General features: G+C 39.5%; 1 long non-coding RNA gene across 1 annotated transcript; it reads left to right on the forward strand.

Annotated features, from left to right (window-relative positions):
* Positions 1-15: 15 nt before the first annotated feature.
* Positions 16-10,705, forward strand: LOC118599578. Its single transcript, XR_004948985.1, has 3 exons — positions 16-216; positions 6,514-6,637; positions 8,521-10,705. It is a non-coding gene; the product is annotated as an uncharacterized LOC118599578 (long non-coding RNA).
* The last annotated feature ends 5,543 nt before the right edge of the window (positions 10,706-16,248 follow it).

The following is a 16,248-nucleotide window of genomic DNA, read 5'->3' on the forward strand; positions in this document are numbered from 1 at the left end:
AGGTGCTACGTCGATTACAAACATTACAAATGAGAGGAGAGTCTCCCGGAAATCAGAGGGAATATTCCGGAGGGGCATGCCCGGAGTGAGCCACACTCAATGTGACAGCCGCAGAACACACATTATTAAGGATTACCAAGAGAAAAGTACCAACCAAGTACCAAGGATGGTGGAAATCTATCTACCAATGGGTGAGATCTTCACTGGAGCGATCCGGTGATTCACAGTGATTCATTTTTGAGTAGAATATGCACAATAATTATACATGAACTCTCACAGAACATTTTGACAGTCATTTGGGTATATATATATATATAGATACTCACATACATCTAAACCAGGGGTCTGCAACCTTTAACAGTCAAAGAGCCATTTGGGCTCGTTTTCTACTGATCAAAAACTAGAAGGAGCCGCATTGATTTACTTTAGCCTTTAAGAAATTTGGATTTGCATTCATTAACTTTGTTTTTTATTTTATTAAATATGAATTATGTCTATTTTTTTGCACAAACAAAAGCAAAACTATAAAAATTAACTAGCATCTCTCAAAATGTTTTTTTATATATATATTTCACCTTCGTAAAAGCTTAGATGCCAAATTTGCACGGAAAGCTAGCTTAATGCTTAGTTACTAGCTAAACTGCAAAATAGTCTAAAATTCCTCAATAAAATAAATAAGTCAAAAACGTTAGCCTATTGCTAAAATAGTAGCTAAACTATAAATATACATTAAAAGCCCAAGTTAATTAAAGAAAATAGTCAAAAACGTTTGCATGTTGCTAAAATAAAGCCAAACTCTAAAATAATCTTAAAAGCCCCAGTAAATACTAAATTAACCAAAAACGTAAGGATATTGCTAAAATACAAGCTAAACTCTACATTAGCCTCAATAAACCTCAGTAGATACAAATTAGTAAAAAATGTTAGCATGTTGCTAAAATATTAGCTAAACTCTGAATTAGCATAATAAAATCAGTAGAGGCTAAATTAGCCAAAAAAAAAAAAAAAAAAAAAAAAAACATGGGTCGTTCATGATTACTAGCTGAACTCCAAATTCTGTACAGATCGTAAGTGACACGGGATCAGTATGGATCTTGTAAGACACGTTGCATCGTGCATTACCTGTGATAATGCTAGTGTTAAAGTTTTTCATCTGAAACTAACTGCTAAAGATGCTAAAGCTTTTTGCTGAAAATGGTGATGCAAATTACTATAATTGCTGAGGGGATCTGCAGAAAATCCAAAAGCTGTTTGTAAATTATTAAACTTGCTCAAAGACTGGAAATTTCATTACAGAAAGAGCGCTGAAGTAGACCTAAATATTAGAAAAAACTAGTAAAATTGTAAAAAATAGTAAAATTGCGTAGAAATCCCTAACACGTGCCAGTTTTGCAAAAAATAGTGTGATGCTTAAATATGAGCTAAACTCCAATTTAGCCCAAAAAAACCTTAGTAGATGCCAAGTTAGCCAAAGAAGCTAGCTCATTGCTTAAATACTTAAAATTCCTCAGAAAATAAACTAGTAAAAAACGTTAGCGTGTTGCTAAAATAGATTCTAAACTCTAAATTAGCCAATAAAAGTATTACTAGATAGCAAATTAGCCAAAAACATTAGCATGTTGCTAAAATATTAGGAAAACTCAAAATTAGCATAAAAACCTGAGTAGATGCCAAATTTGCAAAAAAAAAAAAAAGGAAAAAAGGAAAAAAAAAGCCATCCCATTGCTTCTAAACTAGCTAAACTCAAAAATAGCCTAAAACTTCTTAGTAAACTAGATTAGTCAAAAAAGTTAGCCTGTTGCTAAAATATTAGCTAAACTCTAAATTGGCCTATAAAAAACTTAGTAGATCATAAATTAGCCAAAAATGTTAGCATGTTGCAAAAATAATAGGTAAACTCTAAATTAGCATAAAAACCTCAGTAGATGCAGAATTAGCCCAAAGAAAAAAAAAGCTAGCTTGTTAGTTTAATACTAGCTAAACTCCAAAATAGCCTAAAATCCTTAGTAAACTAAATTAGTCAAAAATGTTAGCCTCTTGTTTAAATAGATGCTAAACTCTAAATTTGTGCATAAAAATCCTAAAAGATCTCTAATTAACCAAAAATGTTCGCATGTTGCTAAAATATCAGCTAAACTCCAAATTAGCATAAAAATCCAAGTAGATGAAAAATTAGCCAAAGGAAAGCTAGCTTGTTAATTTAATACTAGCTAAACTCCAAAATAGCCTAAAATCTTAGTAAACTAAATTAGTCAAAAATGTTAGCCTCTTGTTTAAATATATGCTAAACTCTAAATTTTTCTATAAAAATCCTAATAGATCTCAAATTAGCCAAAAATGTTCGTATGTTGCTAAAATATTAGGTAAACTCCAAATTAGCATAAAAAATCCAAGTAGATGACACATTAGCCAAAGAAAAGCTAGCTAAACTCCAAAATAGCCTAAAATCCTTAGTAAACTAAATTAGTCCAAAACATTAGCCTGTTGCTAAAATAGAAGCTAAACCCTAAATTGGCCTTAAAAAATCTTAATAGATCACAAGTTAGCCAAAAACGTTAGAATGTTGCTAAAATATTTGGTAAACTCTAAATTAGCATAAAAACCTCAGTAGATGCTAAATTTGCCAAAAAAAAAGCAAGCTAGCTGTTGAAATACTAGCTAAACTCCAAAATAGTCTAAAATCCTTAGTAAACTAAATCAGTAAAAAACATTGGCGTCTTGTTTAAATAGAAGCCAAACTCTGAATTTCCCTATAAAAACCCTAATATATAAGAAATTTGTCAAAAATGTTAAAATGTTCCTAAAATATTAGGTGAACTCCAAATTAGCATAGAAAAAAACCTCAGTAGATGCCAAATTAGCCAAAAAAGGGACCTTGCTTAAATACTAGCTAAACTCCAAAATAGCCTAAATTTCCTTAGTAAAAGAATAATCAAAATGTTAGACTCTTGTTTAAATGGAAGCTAAACTCTAAAATTGCCATATAAAAATCCTAATGGATCACAAATTAGCCAAAATTGTTAGCATGTTGCTAAAATATTAGGTAAACTCCGAATTAGCATTAAAAAGACTTAAGTAGATGACAAATTAGCCCCCAAAAGCTAGCTCGTTGCTTAAATACTAGCTAAACTCCAAAATAGCCCAAAATTCCATAGTAAACTAAATTAATCAAAACGTTACCCTGTTGAAAAATCGAAACTAAACTCTAAATTAACGTTGAAAAATCTTAGTAGATAACAAATCAGCCAAAAACGTTAGCATGTTGCTAAAATATTAGCTAAATTGCATTTTTGTTTTAAATAACTACCAGAGAATCTATTTTTAATAGCTTAGAGAGTTATCCCTGAGAGTTATCAACTGCACAGACTTTCATCATCAGCCAGCTACTGGATAAGCTAATGAGTAAACAAGGCCAGAGGGTGACCTGAAGAACGAACACGTGGACTTTGATGAGTCACTCGCTCGTTCATCTCTGCCCGAATCTCCATCGTCCAGAGAGCTCAGACCCTTCAAGGTTTCGTCTGAGCCTTTGGAAGTCTGTAACCGCTCAGACAAAGATCTCCAGAGCACGCGGCAGAGCATGAAACTTTGAGCAGCTTTTAAAACATTCAGTGTTTTTTTTTTTTTTTTTTTTTTTACCTTGAGAGCAAGGTCATCTTCAAAAAGACACCCTGGCAAAGCGAACCTTCAGTTCTCGGCTCCGAGTCTGACGGACTGACTCACTGAGAGGATGAGCAACTCTCCCAGCTTTGTGACTCACTCAAAGTCACCTCGGCTGTGGGGGTTAAACACGATCCCCCTCGTAGTGTACTGCAGCTTTAACCCACAGCTGCCCTGTAACCTCCACAAACATGTCCTCCGAGCGTGCGCGCGCACCGATCCTGCCCTCCTACAGCATTTCCATGTGTGCATGTGTAAAATGTGACTTTTTATTTAATAAAAAAAAAAAAAAGGTGAGTGTGGATAATCAGCCCCGAGCACACCAGACTAAAAGGCCAGGTCACAGTTTTAAAGAGACGCTATGTATTTCCCATCCCCTGCTAACGGCAGTGAAGTGGGCCCTTGTGGCTCAACCTGAGAGCATGAAAAGGGCCTCGGAGGGGACACGCCATCGTCGGCCCCCTCTTTGTTGTCCTAACAGCTGCCTGCACTCTTCTCCCCAACTGTGGCGAAGAGACGAGAGTGCAAGGAGTGGAGCGCTGGAGAGCTCTCAGCGCTTTGGCTGCCCACTTTGTGGCATGAAAGCGCAGGTAATGCCCCCTGATCTGCATGATGATGTTTCAAAGGCGGCGAGCGGATGGATATGTGAGGGCATGGGCGCGGTGCGTTTACTGGGGGTATGGGGTAAGACCGATGGTTACATCGTGGTGAAAACTATTCTTTCCTGGATCAACTGCACCATGCTTTCATGTCTCACTATCTCTTGTGTTATCTTGTGGGGTCCAGATGACCCCAACCTTACCTTGACGTGTTGTCCCTCCCACGACAAAAGTGGACAGGATTTCATGTCTGCCATGGCAACGCATTCTCACTCCCAACGCATCATGTATGGACGTATGGTTCAGGCCCCTTCTGTTTTTGGATGTCCCCATCTTGTTGTTTATGGATTACTGGCTAATCCCGCTAAATAAGGGGATCCCAGTCTCTGGGGCACAAACTGGTACCAGTCTGAGGGGTGCTTGGTACCGGGAAACACACATGTCAAAAATGCAAACACCAACCAGGGGTCCCCAACCTTTGGAACCAGGATGCCAAGCGGTACCTTAACCTGGAATGGGAACTCCCCGGGGAACAGTTAATGGGCATCCAAATTTGATTGCCCCCCTTTAAATTAAATTTAAATTAAAATTTAATTATTTCACTTCCCTTCCTGGGATGGGGTGATCCTGGTGCCCTGCCCCTGGTGAGGCTGTATGGAGTGTGCATCTACCCCACCCTCTGATGGAGGGTAGGGTCGGAACGTTTGTCCTTCTAACCCAGTACAGGTATACTAAGGGAATCTAAACCAGCGCCAGTCTCCTAACCCAGTACTGGCATCCCAACCCAGTACTGGTACTTTAACCCAGCACTGGTATCTCAACCTAGTACCAGTACCCTAACCAAGTACGGTACCTTAACCATGTAATGGTGTCTTAACCCAGTACTAGTACCCTAGCCCAGTTCTAGTACCCTAACCCAGTACTGGTACCCTAACCCAGTACTAGTACCCTAACCCAGTACCAGTACCCTAACCCAGTACTGGTACCTTATCCAAGTAATGGTGTTTTAACCCAAAACCAGTACCCTAACCATGTACTAGTACGGTACCTTAACCACGTAATGGTGTCTTAACCCAGTACTAGTACCGTAACCCAGTACTAGAACACTAACCCAGTACCAGTACCCTAACCCAGTATGGTACCTTAACCAAGTAATGGTGTCTTAACCCAGTACCGGTACCCTAACCTAGTACAGGTATCCTATCGCACTACTGGTACCCTAACCCAGTGCTGGTACAATAACCCAGTATTGGTACCCTATTGTCGATCTTTACTGGTGTCCAATGACAGACAGGAAGTCTCGTCCACCTTTGTCATGGAAAGACTAACACCTCAATGTAAGGGTGGGGTCATCTGGACCCCATAAGAGAGCACGAGGGTTAACCAAACGTCAATATGTGAACACATGGGAAAGAGACTGGATTGGGTAAGGCTACCGACTGGGTGTGGCTAGTGGCAGACTCCATTCTCGTTCGATCCACTTTCATTTGGGTTTGAGGCAGACAAATGACAGATGACACTTGGCAGCTAGCGTTAGCCGGCGTACCAAAGCATTTCGGTTAATGTATTTGGGAAACATCTTGTTCTTCAGACAGGCTGCTCTGGCTCCTGCGGGACAGTCAGCCGAGTCGGTAAACGCTGCTATGGTCTGTCGTAGCTGCTGTCAGTGGTACGGCTTTATTAGTTTTTATGGCTGTACGGAGCGCTGACAGCACAGACAGCTAAGTATGTTAAACTTGACGCGCCTGACTCTGTGACAGTTTGACAGAGGTAGGAAGCCGAGGTTTGTGTGCATCACAGATGATCTATAAATAAGTGGCTTGGATAATATCTGTGTACCCCCATTAGTTTTCCCCTGCTTTTCTTCTCTTTGGAGCCCCTTTACTTCACCTCCGTCCCTCCCTCCATCTCCCTCTCTGGATGGCTGCCTGCCTCTGTGTCTGGGAGTTGGCTGGGGCAGAAATAAACCAGAGTAATGGCTTTGCTTTGCTGCTAATCTTGTCATAAGAAGGTGCAGCCCTCAGAGGATAGCTCCTCGTGTGTGATATCCTAATTTAAACATCAAAAGATTTCATCGTTAGGAAGCGGGCGTCTAGCCCCAGTTTTCAAGGGAAATTATTACATCTTCCCGCCGCAAAAGTGTAATGCATAAAGACATTTCTGTCAAGCACACGCGCAGACATAAGTCTCACTGGACTTGATGTTTGTGCACTTGAAGAAAAACATCATCATTAGCAGCCTTCTCTTCTGATAGATGGAACGACGGCTTCTTCTGTGGCGGACGCCGGCCTTCATTTGGAGCTGCTGCCTGGCATCTCAAATGGAGACCAAATGGATCTGGTGGGTGGGAGCTGGCCCGTCTGCTGATGGCGTCTCTGGTGAGTCTAGCTTCCCTCTCTGTCACCACGTCAGAGTGGCATGAAGACATCAGAATCCTGCACACCTGCTTAACTGACAGACTCTGCAGGATAGGTGCACAGACTAGTGCATTGATGGATGACAGGAACACCTTTACCACTTTTGATTTTACTAACACGTCTTTAAATATTCCTGAAGGGAAATGACCGAAGAGATGTTTAACAGAATATGCAGAACATTTTAAGTCTATGGAGAGATGGCCATGAACACAAAGAAAAACAAGCATAAACAAAAACAAGAGATTACGCAACATTCCAATTGAGACAAAAGAGTTACTAGGCAACCATGGAGATAATGACATGAAAACAGAATGTCTTCATGACATCGCAAACTACTATGAAAACAAAAAACATGCAAAAGAAAAAGACATAAAGGTTCCTAGTTTAAGATCCCGGACGAGCCCCCACTCAATTTAAGATACAACAAGAAAGCTGCATTTTTAATTAAAGGCAAACTTATTACAATCTTTAAATTTGTAAATAAAACCACAGTTTGAGCTCGTCTCGGATCTCTGGACAAGTCACGCAACATTTTGAACGAGACAAAAGAGCTACCAACAAACTATGAAGAAAATGAAGTGAAAACAAATCATGACATCACTAGCTATTGTTAAAAACAGCTGGAAGAAAGAAAAATAAATCAAGAAATAAAACATACTTATTTTGCCATAGCTTACACTGTAGATGAATATTTTCCAATCCCGGACGAGCCCCCACTCAATTTAAGATACATCACATTGACGACTATTTTAATGTATACCTTGAATAATTTCTTTCACCTTCCGGATGAGCCCCGCACAACTTAAAATAAGAAACAGAAGATTTTGGTTAAAACTTTGGCTTAGTCGTGGTCAGATCTCTCGAGTAAAGCCGCTCCACAAAAACGACCTTTTTAGGCTTTTTTGTGGTTTCTAGCTTCATATCTTGGACAAGACCAACACAACTTAAGGTACATTTTACTAAAGGCAAACTATTTCTATGTTTAATTCCGTAAATTAAACCAGAGTGGGGGCTCGTCCAGGATCTTTCAATGAGTCATGCAACATTTCAGTTGAGATAAAAGAGTTACCAGGCAACCGTGGAGTTAATGAAATGAAAACATATAGAATCCTTTTGTGACATCACAAACTATTATGAAAACAGCTGGGAAAAAGAAAAATGCAAAACAATAAGACAGAAAAAAAACATACTTATTTTGCCATGGTTTATACTTTTAGTTCCTGGTTTCCGATCCCGGACGAGCCCCTATTTAAAATAAGCTGCATCACAAAAACTAGCATTTTAATATATACTTTAGGCTCCTAGGCTATGTCAGAATTCCTTCCCTAATGTAGTGGTACCATCTAGTACCCTAATTTTCAAAAGCAATTTGGACACTATGCTCATTACTGTTTTTTTTTTTTCCCGGACAAGCCCCCGTTTAACTTAAGATACAACAAAGAAACTACCATTTTGGTGTATTCTTTGGGTTCCCAGTTTCAAATCCCGGACAAGCCCCCATTTAACTTAAGATACAACACAAAAACTACTATTTTGGTTTATTCTTTAGGTTCCGAGTTTCAGATCCCGGACAAGCCCCTACTCAATTTAAGATACAAAACAAAAACCACCATTTTGGTTTATTTTTTGGTTCAGAGTTTCAAATCCCGGACAAGCCCCCATTTAAAAATTTAACAAAACAAAAACCACCTTTTTTTAATGAAGCAAACTATTTATATATTTAATCTTGGACAAAAAATAAATAAAATGGTGAAATCCAGTAGAGATAAATAAATATTAACTTTAAAATTTTCTAGTTTAATCTGACATTTTTTTAAAACTTGTTTTGTTTTTTTGTTTTTTAGCTCCGCCTTAAAAAGTTACCCTTGTAAGAGTAACTGCAGGGCACACCGTGATGGTTTAACAACACATTACATCTGACCTGATGAAGAAAATCAATGAACTAACCACTGACTCCACCCATTACAATGTAGCAAGATGGTAAAAAATGAAAGTACCGAAGTTAAAATTACTACAATGAAATTATAATAGACATTGTAAAACTGTGGATTTGAAGGTTTTTTTTTTTTTCGTATCTTGTTTTTGTTACAAGAATGAGCTCTTTTCTCAAAGTAAATGAGTATAAAATGTTTTTTCTTTTCTCTTCTGGTGAATCCTTTATTGTTCATCCTTATGCCGTTTGGTTGAATTTCAATTGTTTCAAAGTATGCAAATGTATTGAGCTCTAATATATATATATATATATGTATATATAAAAGGTTGAATGCCCCAAAGTGAGACCTTACCACTCATTGTGTGTAGATGAATCCACCTTCTTTTTTTCTCATTTTCTAGCCAAACGTAAATGTCCAGTGTGATATCAAACGAGTTAATCTGAGACGTTTCACCAAGAAGGCTGCCTCTTTGAATCAAAGCCCGGGTTCGGTTAATAGGCCCTCCAACTGTTTGGCTCCTGTAATTCGAGTGTTCACAGGGGACGGCGCTTCACAGCGGCACTCGGAGTCGAATTATTAGCTCGACTGATGATGGATTTAAAAGTAAATCAAGAAATGGCATGTTCCATAAGAGCGCGCCATCAAAAAGACCAAAGAGGTGTTTGCTCTCTCCGCTCGACTTTCAACTCCCTTTTTAGTCTCCAGGCTCCTTTTTCCTCGGATCTTTGTCTCTCCAGGAACGGTGCAACAGTAGAGCGCCGCTCTATGATTTATTCATTGTTGTGTTTTTTTTTTTTTTGCCTTCTCCTTGAATGTTTTGTGGAGAGGACGGGAAACTTTGAACCGGAGTACAAAGCAATGTATATTTGGGTCTACACATTTTTCCGTGTGTGTGTGCGCTCGCCTCCGTCTTCTGAGGGTGAGGACGGGGACTGGGTCGGCTCCTCCGCTCGGCGCCGCGCTCGTCCTTGAAGTGGGAGTCAGCGGGGCGCCTCGATCCGAGAGAGGAGGGAGAGTGGTTGGGAGTTAAATAATGGATGGTATTGAAATAAAACAGAGGGAACGGAGGGGAGCCATTACCTGGGTGCTAAAGACCCAATCTTGGAGTTGAGGGGTAGTGGGATACTGACCCTGTTTGGTTCCTGATATCATCACCTGATGTCACGATATTGTTTTTTTTTTTTTTTGCATCTCACCTGCACGGAATCAACATATTCACACCTGAAATGAGCTCGCCTCTGATGAAGGAGGTGTTGAGAACAGTCGTGGAGGGTGTGAGTTATCCTAACAGGTTAGGAACCGGCAAGCATCAAGTTGTGATGATCAATCCCAGATCGGTGGGAAAACAAACAAGCATGGAGGAGACTTCCCTCAAACGGGACGCTCTTATCCTTGTCTTTGTTTCCCACAATGCAAAGCAACACAATCTCCTTAAAGGCTTCGAAATTAACAGGCTCGTTCATACTCGGAAGTCTTGGTAGAATACTTTGCTGAGACCGTTTCAAGAACAGAAGTGAGGAAACATGGTCGAGTTCCCAGTTGGGAAGAGAGTAGCTGCTAATAAGGCGTAGGGTGAGAGGCTTTGGGAAAGCTCCCCGTGGCGCTGGACTGTAATGGAGATAAGCGCCGCGGCGTTGCTGTCTCAACAAAGGGAACCGGGGATGAGAGATTTGCGGACACAAGCAAGGGCTTTGGCGGCAAAAGCTGAAGGGAGAGAGCTACTCGTCTCACTTCTGTGAAGAACAATCGTCTCCAGACGAGGGAAAACCGGACCCGGCCCTCTTGCATAAGTGGAACCAATCTGGCGATCCTCAGTAGCGGTAGCCCCGGTTCCTGGTCAGGAGCTGCGATCCAGAAAAAGGGGTTCAGTTTGCTGCGTTCAAGAGAGAAGATTTGAGAGTTTCTGGGGGTCTTGAGAAGAGATTGATACGTGGTTGGAGATCAAGAACTTACAGGGATATAGTTGGAAATACAAAGCCAAACATGTATTGCTACGTCCCATCAGACTCTGGAATTAGGTACTGAGCATTTGGATATCAATCCGATACTAGTCAATATTGATATCAATATCAATACCGATATTGGTTGATAAACGTTAAAACCAGAGTGGTGAGGTAGCGACTCAGCTGGGTCTATTTTCCAGATACAGAAAAGTTTCAAACAACATTGAAAATATTGGTTTTATACCAAACCAACTCAAAAGCTGATACTTTGGATCGATTTTTCTCAGAACCATCAGAAATGCCCGTTCAAGTGATGGCTTTCAATGAAAATTTTGAAACTCATGCGTTGCAAAGCAAGTTTTTTTTTTTTTTTTTTTTTTTTTTTAGGACCATGTCACACAGCCAGAGACGTGCACTCGCCGCATTTCGCACGTATTAAATTTCGGTCTTTCACGATTCATAAGTGGTCCTTGCATTGGTCATTCGACAGTGTGCGCAGATGTCCGTCGAGGGTTTTGGTCTGCAGATCTTCACAGGAGTTTATTTGAGCCATTTAAAGTGGTTTTTCGGTTGAGAATTACGCCGTCTGTGTATTTTATATAGTTTATGTGCAATTATTATGTAAATCTTACACAATAGTGTGTAATATTTTGCGAGATGCATACCCACGTTTGTGGCTTTTAACGACTGTTCCACGTATGTCTAAAGGACTTTTTACGCATGTGCCACCGATATTTAATTTTAGGGCTGGCACGATTAGTCGACTAATCAACTATTAAAACAGTCGACGGCTAATTTAATAGTCGATTAGACGTTACTATATTTTATATGGAATGAGAGTGTAGTAAAGTGGAAAGCTATAATGGTATTATGCTAGCTTTTTGGAATATTTCGGCCTTTATCTTTTAGAGTATTTTAGAGTTTGGCTAATATTTCAGCTACATGCTAGCTATTTTGGCTAATTTAGGATTTTTTTTCAGTTTTTTAGGCCAATTTGGAGTTTAGCAAATATTTCAGCTGCATGCTAACCGTTTTGGCTAATTTAGGTTTTTTTTAAGCTATTTTGGACTTGAGCTAATATTTCAGCTGCATGCTAGCTATTTTGGCTAATTTGGGATTTTTTTCAGTTTTTTAGGCTATTTGGAGTTTAACCAACATTTCAGCTATATGCTAGCTATTTTAGCTAATTTAGGCTTTTTTGAGTTGTTTAGGCCAATTTGGCATTGAACTAACATTTAAGCTGGCTATTAGCTTCAGTGTTTTTAGCTATTAGCTCAAGTGATTTCAGTGTCAACTTTAGTGTTTTTAGCCATCAATTTCAGCATTTTCAGCTATCAGCCTTAGCATCATCTGTGGCCAAGTTCAGCTTACAGCTTTCACACTAGCACTGATTAAGTATGCTTTACATGCAATTTTCAAATAAATTATGCTAGTAAAACAGACAAACTTCTGCTTTAAGTCAGTTTTTCCTCCTCTTTCTTCCCTTTTCCCTTTTATGCTGTCCCTGAGGGCTTGTTTTTCCATCCTTAAAGTTTTAAAGAAGCACGAACAGTGGCTAACTAACCTAGCTTAGACAGCGGCACTGTTAGGGAGGGAGGGGCGCTGCACTAGAGCTATTGATTAAGCTGTTGAGATATTTTATTTATGCTTTTTAATCATTACTTTTTTATTTTTACATGAAAGGAGTGGTGTATCTAACTGTTTAAAAATAAATGACAATATAATCATTGTGATTTGGCACCTCCTCTGACCTAGGCGGCCGCCTAGGTCGCCTATGCCCAGAGCTGGCATTGCCCAAAATTTTAATTAGATGAAAATGTAAAAAATACATTTGTAAATGTAAAAAATATATTTGTGAATTGATCTAATAATTCACTTTTTACAGTTCATTGAATCTTTGACCAGTTAGAGATGTGCTTAGTTTTTTACGTTCAATAAAATTGCTTTAAGCTAGAAAAATAATATTTGTATTTTAATATATATATATATTTTTTTAATAGATGTATTATTTCAGTATCTTACACCAGAATAAAATTTGGTGTTCAGTTGATGTTCTTTCTCAGTATCCGTTTTTCAGTTTGTGGATTAATAAAAAAAAGCCTTTAGTCTGCTCTAAATCCCTCACAAAGAGAGACTTCTGCAGCTAACAGAAGTCCTCCTGTGCCCTTGTTAAGCAAGCTTTAACCTCTAACTGCAGCTAACTAGCAGGAGCAGTTCACTCCGGCGCTAGCTGCTAACCAGCTGGTAATGGATGCGGCGGGCCTGTAAGGTCAAGCGTGATTGTCGGGGGACCCATTAGCGAAGCCGGCTAGCCTCTCAGCTCCGCCGCCGCTCAGCCTCTGTGTCCTGTAGGCTCCGGCTAACCCCAGAACAGTGCCAGAGGCTGGGACCGCCGTCCGCCCCGGGGACCCCACCTCCGTGAACTGTCATTTGTCTCGGCCGTTCTGCCTGCGCCGGAGGCTGCATTAAGCCTTGATCTATGGGCAGGCCCCGGAAATATGTCGAATTTGTGCTCCTTGCTTTTGTTTAATTTTTTATCTTCTAATCTCAGTTGTTTTTCTTAAATAAAACCACGACAGATCATTAATTTTAAGTCTGCTTTTTTTTTTTACCTTGATACCGGTTCCCGCCGAGGTTGGGTGCTCCACATCGCTCAGACATCGGCCAAAAGCTGTCAGACATAATTCTGCCAACGGTGGGTGTTGAAAGCTAGCGTGTTGCTGTCACATTACACCTCAGTCGTGTGCAACTGGGAGAAGATCGTTTTGCAGGAAAATCCTCGCAGAGGTTAGGGGCCGTAGCCGGGTTTTCTGGATTAGATTAGTGTTCAAAACCGGCCAGAATTAAACGATCGTCTTAATCTCATCCCTCTCGCTTGCGCACACAAGCAATTACACACCCGTGTTTGTGTTGGGTGCGTATCGGAGGTGGACATCTTCCCATCGCTCTGTCTTTTTATGGAGCTCCCATGAATCACTGCCTCTTATGGCTTCCTTAGTGCGGAGGGGGAAATCACATTAAGTGGAGCGCCGTGTTTGGCTCACGCCAGCCTTGTCTTAATAGCTGTAATTTGGAGAGCAGAGAAAGGAAAGGGGGGAGAATGGAGAAGAAAGCTCGCTCACAACACTAATTCCAGTCAACAAAAACACCCTTTTGATTTCCCCGATCCCTCCACATTCATTCGCATTCAGATATTCAACAGCTAAATATGTAAAGACCAAATGGTGGCGGCACAGGCGTCTCCGCTGCCAGCTGTGGAGCTTCTGCTGCTGTTGTGAGCAGAACGGACCTCCCACACCAATGGTGTCGACTCTCCACCTTCACACAGGTTTCTATGAGCCAGGAGTCCACATGAGATTTTTATGCCTTAATTTAAACAAATGTTTAATTCAATGTTACTGAAACACATGATTCCAATAGGCTATATTATGTAATAACACAAGTTGAATTTAAATCAAATTGACTATGGTAGAATGGTGAGATTTAGCCTTATTTTTATGGCAATAACAGAACATTTTGAGTAAAATCTTTTCCTGTAATATTTACTGAGGATTTCTGCATGGCAATTGTTACCGAACTTTTCTCAAGTCAATTTCACTCCCATTTTTTTCATTGTACACTGAAAAAAAATGAAACATTGGATCAATTAACAAAAATTCTGTAATTTGTTACTTTTGAAAATACTAGTTTTTATCAAAGTAAATGTTTAAGTTGAGTAAACCATCAAGTAAAAATTGTAACTCATGCAATAAGTCATTCAAAAATATGGCGACGGATGTGAACAATACTTTAATTTTTCTGCCACAGGACTAGCGCTCATTATCATCTATCAAAGGAGACGTTGGAGTCTTATTCAGGCCATGGAGCAGCGAGCGATGTGGGAGGGGCTACAGATGAAGCGGTTTTGGTAAATCGTGGTTGGTGATTTTACGGAGGAGCTGTGGATCTAACAATTCCACATCTTCCACCTCTTGTGGCGCCTGTGGTATCCGGTTATTAGTCACATTATCATTTAATTAAAAAAAAAAATTTCGTTGAAGTTTTGCAAAATATGTCCAATTTCATAAGCTTTTAAAAACCACATCCTCCAAGCAAAAAAAACATTTTTTTTTTTTTTACACAATTGAGTTTTTTTCTAAATTGATGAGTTTCCATATTTTTACATATAAAAACTGAAATTTAAGCTTAATTTTTTTACATATTATGTGTTCCATCATGGGAAAACTTCCCCAAGAAGATGATTTTCATTTTTTTAATGGTCAAAATTGAAATAAATATTTCATAATCCCTGATATAAAAACAAACAAACAAAAAAATCAAGTATCCATGCTTCCAATACACTGAAAGCGCTTTGTTAAACACCTGTTTACCCGTCAAGCCGCAGAAACGTGACGACTTCTAATTCAAAGATTTACCTTCAAGTTTGATTCTTTGCAGCCCGATTGCCTCGCTATATCTGGATCTCATCTCTGCTGGTATAATACGCCGATTTAATGGTGATTCTGCGCTGCTGAATCCGTGGAATTATCCATGCTAATGCTTCTTTCTAATGCTACTATCACGCCGATAATAGCATTATCTAATCCTGCCGGTGAGCGTTTGTACCTGGAGCCATGAGCCACATAATTCCACTAACTAATGCACCGGTCCCTCCCTCAAGTTCCCGACTGCTTTGCTGCAATAGATGAATATTTCTCTTCTGACCCATAGCACCAAAATCAATAGCAGTATTTGATAGATTATAGACGAATAAAACTTTTTAACAACAAGTTTATTCATTTTTAGTTCCAACAAGTATGAGCTGAAGATCTGTCAGATCCAAAGGGAACATTGAGTTCTCCGCCTGATACAGTGCTCCGCTTATTTCAGACCTTCTCAAAGCTCCGCTCCCTGCAGACTGCCACCCACTTCCATCATTTCAACGGTAATCTTTGGCTTCCCTCCTTGGCGGTCGCCTGCAGCCTCGGACAGAGGCTCCCTCTTTCATCCGCGGAGGTGAGGGAAGGTGAAAGAGATGGGTGGTGCGGCGAAGCAAAGTCCAACATGTTTAGTTGAATCCAGGCTGGTAGAATTACAACGCTCGTATCGTGCCTCGTTTTTTTTTTTTTTTTTCACGCTCACTAGGCCTGAAGACACCGAAAATCTCAGGTTTCTGCATTAATGAAACACATTTTTTAAAATGATCCTCCGTATTTTGGAAGAGACACATTTCTGGCTGATTGTCTCATTTGTAATGTACTAAAACGTGTCACACATGCTGTGCAATGCTGCACATACCTGCATTGCATTTTACACATGATCAGGTGTGATGATGAGGAAAAAAGTGAGGCTGGAGACGCAATTAATTGAAGCTCACTTTCTGGGAAAACATGTGAATTTAGTTTAGTTATTGCCTCTTTCATGTTGTGAAACTTCCCTCAGTTTAGCAGGTTTCCTCTTTAAAAAGTCACCAATCACGTTTAAAAATAAAACTTGGGCTCTGTTTAAACCTTCGACAAAATTACAAAAGATACACAATTTTCTCTATGTACATGGTATATATACATACTTACTGAAAGTATGTGTATGCTGAATATAAATAGATGGAATGTGTGTATAATATATATATGTATATATGTGTGTGTTTGTGTTAAGTATGTAGCTATATATACAATATATATATATATATATATATATATATATATATATATATAAT

Source organism: Oryzias melastigma, linkage group LG2 (genome assembly GCF_002922805.2).
Source record: "Oryzias melastigma strain HK-1 linkage group LG2, ASM292280v2, whole genome shotgun sequence".
Lineage (NCBI taxonomy): Eukaryota > Metazoa > Chordata > Actinopteri > Beloniformes > Adrianichthyidae > Oryzias > Oryzias melastigma.